Genomic DNA, 7,472 nt, shown 5'->3' with positions numbered 1-7,472 from the left:
TTGGCACCATTGGGGCTGGAGAGATGGCTCAGCAGTTAAGAGCACTGACTGCTCTTGCAGAGGACCTGGGTTCGATTCCCAGAACCCACATGGCAGCTATGAACCGTCCTTAACTCCAGTTCCAGGGGAATCCAACACCCTCTTCTGACCTCTGCAGCACTGCACAGCATGGGTGTACTCACATACATGCAGGCAATACATTCATACACATAAAATAAAAATAATAAATAAAATACAAAAAAACAAATTAGCATAACATTAAATCAGTGCAATGGTTATTATTGATAATGCTTTTGCCCATCTACAATGAAAAAGATCAAATGGCACAAAAAACAAAGCAAAACAAACAAAAATAAAATGTACAGTATGTAGAGAAAAGGAGCACTAGAAAGCTTAATGTTGCAAGAAATGTAATTGTTAAGGACATTAGTGACATTAAGGAGAGGCCTCTTGCTCTGCACTGTAACAATGTGGAGGGTGCCCTCAGGACAAGAACCGCCCCCCAAGCTTCAAACTTGTGAAAGGAGAAGCCCAAGGTGTTGCTTGCTTGCTTTTAGAAAACAATTGCTTAATCAGGAAAAAGCTGCTGCTAATGTGATTGAAGAGGGTGTCAGTCTATTCTAAGCTGGCAGCTGAACTTGGTAGTATCATCCATTTGGTGCTGGCTTTATAGGCATGAAAGATGCAAGCCTGAGGTGATCCTGGATTCTTCCTCTGTGGTTTCAGAGAGGTGCTGAGGCTAGGCAACATATTCCAGTGCTGGAATCACTGTGAGAAGGCTCTGGGAGGCCATTGCATGAAGTTGTGAAAGAGGAACCTGGGTTGCAGTGGAGACCCCAAGATGTTGGAGACGCCAAAGCTGTAATATATCTGCCAAAGAGAGCCATACAGTGGAACCCACCTAAGAGAGAGATGTATATTGCAGTCTATTGCAGACAGCAAAGCTGGAGGAGTGCAGCCATCTAAACTCTTTGAAACAAAAATCCCAGACACCAGACATGTAGTTACAGGATTTGCTGTTTGCTCTGCTGGGTTTCAGTCTTGCTTTGATTCAGTATTTCCTCCTCTTTTGGAGTGCGAATATATATTTGGTGCCATTGTACATTGGAAGTATGTGATTTGCTCTTTTTATTTATGGGGAGGGGAGCATCACAGGTAAGATTATACCTGAGTCTCAGAAGCAACTTTGGACTTTTGAACAGTGTTGAGATTGTTAAAGACTACAAGGACTTTTAAAGTTGGACTAAATGCATTTTATGTTATGATATGGCCACGAGCCTTGAGGGGCCAGGGAGTAGAATGTGGTAGTTTGAATGAGCAATATCCCCCATCAGGTCAGGTATTTGAACACTTGGTCCATAGTTGGTGGTGCTGTTTGGGAAGGTCATGGAATCTTTAGGAGGTAGAGCCTTGTTGGAGGAAGTATATCACTGTGGGTGGGCTTTGAGTATTTATAGCCTCACCCTACTTGTAGTTTGTTCTCTCTGTTTCATGTTTGTGGTTGAGATGTGATCTCTCGGCTTCCTGCTCTGACTGCTCGCTGCCATGCCTACCCTACCATTATGGACTTCTCCCTCGGGAACTGTAAACCCAACTAAACTCTTCCATAAGTAGCTTTTGGTGTTTTATCATGCAATAGAAAAGTAACTAATACAATGTCTATACAGAGTAGAGTAGAACATCTGGAAAGGCTCTGCATGGATTCCTGTGCACTTGTCTGGAGGCACCAGGTCCTCTCATGGCATATCCATGGGCAGAAGGCTAAAGAAGGCGACTGCTTACAGTTTTAGAAGCTCTACATCAGAGATGAGAGTGGCATGTGGTTGGATGCTCCCTGGCTGGGTGTCTGCTGTCTTCATAAGCATAGACTAGGGAGATCATCAGCTTGACTCGATGACCCACACTCATATGAGCTGCCCCTTCTTTCTAGCCTCAGATCACTCCCTGTTTGTGTAGCATAAATTTAAAGGACTTGTTTCTATTCTCAGAGGAATCAAATTTGTTTCCATCTTCAAGCATCTGGGAAAGTCTGGTTACACTTTGGGAAGGAACCTTTGTCTCTGGTGGAAATGGTCTCCACCTGCATTCCCATGTGAACCTGAAGCTGACCTGTTGGAGGTTCAGCAGCTTAGTCCCTCTGCTTATTTGTTAATTTTAACTGGATTTTATTTATCTTCACAAAGATTATTTTCTCTGTTTCTGATTCTTCGTATTATGATTGTAATGTTTTGTAGAGAAGGGTAGCCAGTTGCTTACTATGAAAGGCAATGGCAGTGTTTTATATAATCTTTAAAATGTTACACATGTTCTATAAAAATTAGACTCTTGCCAGTCGTGGTGGTGCATGCCTTTAATCCCAGCACTTGGGAGGCAGAGGCAGGTGGATCTTTGTGAGTTCGAGGCCAGCCTGGTCTACATAGTGAGTTCCAGGACAGCTGGGGCTACAAGGAGACCCTGTCTCAAAAAGACAAAAAAAAAAAAATTAGACTCTTTCAATTAAGGTTTGTAACTAGTAATTACAACATTTTTGTTATAACCATGCCATCAAGGCTGGTGGATCAATCTGGCATTTTATGGTACTTTCCAAGACCTGGGAGGAACAGATGGAGTTTAGGATTATTTCTACAGAAGCAAAGTGAGCGGGCTTCTCAAAATTCCCAGGGATTTATAGGCATATCCCCAGTGAGCCCAGATTTTTCAAAAATATTTTTAAATGGTGTATTTTAGTTGAAAGTCTTAAAAAATAAGATAAGCATATTAAAACATTTCTAAATTACCTTTTAAAAAGTATTTTATTTTTAATTTTTATTTTATGTGTGTGAGTGTATTACCTGCATATAAGTAAGTACAGTGCCAATGGAGATCAGAAGAGGGTGTCAGATCCCCTGGAACTGAATTATGAATGGTTATTAGCCACCATGTGTGTGCTTGGAACCAAACTCCAGTCCTCTGAAAAAGCGTCCAGTGCTCTTAACTGCTGAGCCATTTTTCCAGCCCCTCTGAATTACCTTAAAAAAAGGTCATATACTTTCTATATCCGAAGTCACAGTGAGGAAGTAGAGAGGTAAGAACTACTGAGGATTCCATTCCAGGCAGAACAGAGTCCTCACAACCAATAGCTTCACTTCATCTGGATCCTGTGAAATATCTGGATGGGAGCTTTGAGCCTTTCCTGCTTTATATATCAGTAATCTATAGAATCACCTGCCAGTCTAGAACAGAATTGGCATTGCTAATCCTTCTAAATATGAAGATAGTTGCCAAAATAAAAGCAAACATGCCTCTATAACCATCTATTCCAATCTTACAAATTGACTAATATGACAGATATTTTAATTTTATTTCATAAAAAGTATGTTACCCAGGGACTGAATTCATCAACCATTCTTATAAAGCCAGGAGGAAGCTGCCTAGACACTGTCCTATACATTTGTGTGTTAGTCACTGTCAAGATTGAGCTGGCCATCATACCGCTACTGAATGTAATCGTGGCTTCCAGGTGAATCTGGCTGTTGGACCATCTTCCAGGAGGACAGAGACTCTGAAACACCCAATATAATGGGGTGCTCATACTCACTATGTAAGACTATGATATTGTCTCAATTGGGAGCGGTCTGGAGAGGGAGCTCGGGATCTACTAATCACCTGGAGAGATGCTTCTGGGGCCAGGGATGGGGAGCGACCTTGAGTTTTTTGGTTTGTTTGGTTGTTGGTTGGTTGTTTTTTTGTTTTCTTGAGACAGGGTCTCCCTGTAGCCCCAGCTGGCCTGGAGCTCACTATGTAGACCAGGATGACCTCAACCTCACAGAGCTCCACCCACCACTGCCTCCCAAGTGCTGGGATTGAAGACCTGTGTTATGGCTGCTTTGGTTTTAATGGAGCTGTTTTTCTTCTCTGTGAGCTGTGTTCAATCTGCTGAAAAAAGTCAAAATCAGAGCTGGAAGAGGGCAGGGTCTTCTCACTGCTTGGGGCCTGAAAAACAGATGAATCTTCTGTGGCACAAACAGTGAACAGCCCAGGGCTGTGGGTCTGAGTTCCATCATATATCACTGCACTTGGGAAAGCTTAAAAGCAATCTAGTAATTAAGAGGTTAATTGCTAATTATCCTCACGTAGGTCTTTGGGCTTTTTTTTTCCTTTTCCATGTTTAGTCAGGAGAAATGGGAATGGAGTGGAGAGAGGACACAACTCTGTGAATGATTAAAGAAATCACTGATGCACACCTTGAACCCCAGCACCCAGGAGGAAAAGGCAAGTGGATCTCTGAGATGAGACCAGCCTGGTCTACATAGTGAGCTCCAGGCCAGCTAGAGCCACAGGGAGACATTGTCTCAACACAAACAAAAAAAACAAAGGTTTTTAAGGCACTATTTTGGCTCAAAGCTGGCTTTCAGTGCTTAAATTGCGAGTTTCACTGTGCACATTGTTCACTCTACTTAACAAGAAAAGTCTATGCAGGTCTCTGAAACTGCTTTTGAGTCTCATTTTTTTTTTTGGTCTTTTTGAGACAGGGTCTCCCAGTAGCCCCAGCTGGCCTGGAATCTACTATGTAGACCAAGCTGGCCTTGAACTCACAGAGATCCATCTGCCTCTGCCTCCCGAGTGCTGGGATCAGAGGTCTGTGCCACCACACCTGGCTTGATTCTCATTCTACCCCTTGTCTTACTTTTCATTGTTCTAAAACACAAAATGAAAAAACAGGTTTACTGAATCCTTAAGTTCTGAGAACAGGGAATATGTCTGTCACAGTCTACATCTGGAATGTCCCCAAAGGTCCGTAGTTGAAGGGCTTGGTGCTCAGTTGGGGCTGTTGGAAGGTGCTGGAACTTTCAAGAAGCAACAGGGCCAAGACAGTATGGACTGAAAATTGCTGAAACTTTTGTGGGGTAGGTGGGGCCCTGATAGGAATCTTTCTGACAGCTTGCAGGCTCAGGTCTGTCAGGAAAAGGGGTTATAAAGAGCTAATTGCTCTTATAACCAGCAGCTGAAAGGAACAAGAAACAAAAAACCAGTTAGGTAAAATCCCCTGGTTGAACAGGGAGGCAGGGAAGCAGTAGTCAGCAGTCAGCTGGCAAAAGTCTCTGTAAACAATCAGGAACAGACTTGTAGATCTTCTTTATGAACTTTCAGCTTTTGGCAGGCTCAGAGGTCTTTGCCGCCCAAACCAGATTTGACATCTCGTCCCTGATTGGGACATCTTGTCCTATGTTATCACCTTATTTGCATATTTATCTTTAGCCAGTCAGGGCCTAGCTGGCACCCTGATGCCCCTATAAGTTCAGACACCCTGCAGCTTTACTAAACACAATCACTGCTGGGGCTGACAGTGGAAGAAGAGAAGGAAGAATTGAGAACTCTGACAGGGAGTCTGGACTCCAGATGCTCCTGCTCTTGGCCAGGGAAGAAGCCTGAAGACTTCAGGGTCTGGCTCTCAGCTGTCTTGCTCATCAGAGAAGGAAGACTGCCTTCAAGTTTTGCCCGGGACAGACTCATCAAGTCAGAGGCAACAGGGCCAAGACAGTATGGACTGAAAATTGCTGAAACTTTTGTGGGGTAGGTAGGTGCCTGAGGCTTATGTAGGGAGCTCTCTTTGGCAGCCTCCAGAGCTGGACCAGTGGCTGCAGGCAGGGGACTTAGTCTCCTGCCTAAGTCTAAGTCTAAGCCTCCAAGACTCCACACTTGGCTGGGATGGGAATGGGAATTCATTCCTGGTTCTTGCCTCCAAGACCTGCAACTCCAGCCTTCACTTCCTGCCAGAGACTTCCTGCTGTTCTACTGCTCCCATTGGTGACCTAGACTTGCTCTGGACTGGCACCCCAAAGCCCTCTGAGAACTTTTGAGTTGTAACAGTTCCCAAGCTGTAACACTTCTCAGAGCTGCGAGTACTTTCAGAAGATAGATGTCCCCCTGCTACTGAGAGTTCAAACCTGTTTTATTTAAATCCCTCATGGAAAGCTAACCTAATGTCTTTCTTCACTGCTGTGTTATTGAGTTCTCAGTGTCCAGTAAACATACTGTATCACCTTCTAAGATAAGACAATACAATTGTAATCTCAGTATTTGGGTAGTGGAGACAAGATTCTTGGAAATTCACTATCACCTTCTAGGCCAACTTGAGTTTCATGAGACTGTTTAAAACAATAACCAACACTAATAACTTCTAAAAACAATAACCAACACTAATAACTTCTAAATAACATCGACTTCAGGTAAACTTCATACCAGTTTCCCTTACATTGTCATATATTTATTTATATCAAGGGAAACCAGCAATATGTTGTAGGTCCACTTAAAGTTTCAGTGATATCAGACAACCTTGAATTTTAAGCATGAGGAATTATGTTAAAGACACAGATGTAGGGTTGGGGGTGTGGCTCAGTGAAAGAAGGCTTACCTACTATGTGAAAGTCTCTGAATTTGATTCCTACTACTGAAAAAAAAAAGGGCTATATATTATTTTCTTTGATTCTACAAACCAGGTGTGTCTGTTAATCCAGGATATTCAGGCTTAACCCAAATATTTGGAGGCAGTCAAAACTGATGAGACAAGTCTTCTCAGTTCTGGGGGATGCTGTCCTCTGATAACAATGAGCTGTGAAGGGCACCCTGCTAGGGAAGATCCAGTTTTTGCCTCTGTTGCCTCAGAGAACCTGCCAATGGAGAGACTCCATCCTGTTCCCTACCCACAGACTCTTGAAGAAGCAAGGCAGCTCATTCACAAGGGGGCCTCCCTCTCAGTGGAGGGCTGGTATAGGAGCTCTGATCAACCATAAAGAGTAACAACCTGAAGAGAAAGAATCCTTCCCCTGCAGAGAACTGAATTTGACACCTAGAGACCGGCAGTAGTCCAAGCAGAGCCTAAAGCAGATGGGAGGGGTTGGAGATATGGCTCAGTGGTTCAGAGCACTGGCTGCTCTTGCCGAGGACCTAGGTTTGATTCTCAGCACCCACATGGTGGCAAACAATCTTCCTTAGTTTCAGGGGCTCTAATGCCATCTTCTGACCTCTGTGGGCATTGCATGACACAGGTGTACCTACCTACATGCAGGCAAAACGCTCATACACATAAATGAAAGAAAGAAAGGGAAGGAAGGAAGCAAGCAAGCAAGCAGGTGGGAGCACTGAATCGGCACAAGCATGGCCAGGCCAAGGCAGTGTGGCTGGGTCTCCAACAGAGTAGCTCTGCAAGTAGCAAGCACGGCTTCAGAGGCAGCAGCTAGGTATGGAGTTCCAGAGCTGCAATCTGAGAGCAGTCTTCAGGCTGTCTGCAAGTGACCTTCCTCTGTCCTCACACAGCCTGTGAGATGATGCTCTTTCCCTTCCTACCTCCTCAGCTAACCTGGAGGACCTTAATTAGCATGTGCATAAATTAAGATTCCCCTGGTTCTAATGTTCTATAATTATTCTGAACACAGTAAAAACTGATAAACTCCAACCACTTCTTCCAAATATCTAATTATTCCACTTGGACT

At 43.8% G+C, this 7,472-nt stretch overlaps 1 pseudogene; it reads right to left on the bottom strand.

Moving 5' to 3' along the window:
• Positions 1-1,778: 1,778 nt before the first annotated feature.
• LOC108490753 lies at positions 1,779-2,092 on the bottom strand (annotated as a pseudogene).
• Between the last annotated feature and the right edge of the window lie 5,380 nt (positions 2,093-7,472).

Source organism: Nannospalax galili, unplaced genomic scaffold (assembly GCF_000622305.1).
Source record: "Nannospalax galili isolate Female #2095 unplaced genomic scaffold, S.galili_v1.0 scaffold72, whole genome shotgun sequence".
In the NCBI taxonomy this organism is placed as follows: domain Eukaryota; kingdom Metazoa; phylum Chordata; class Mammalia; order Rodentia; family Spalacidae; genus Nannospalax; species Nannospalax galili.
The sequence above is the reverse complement of the archived record's forward strand: the minus strand, read 5'-3'. Positions and strand labels throughout refer to the sequence as shown.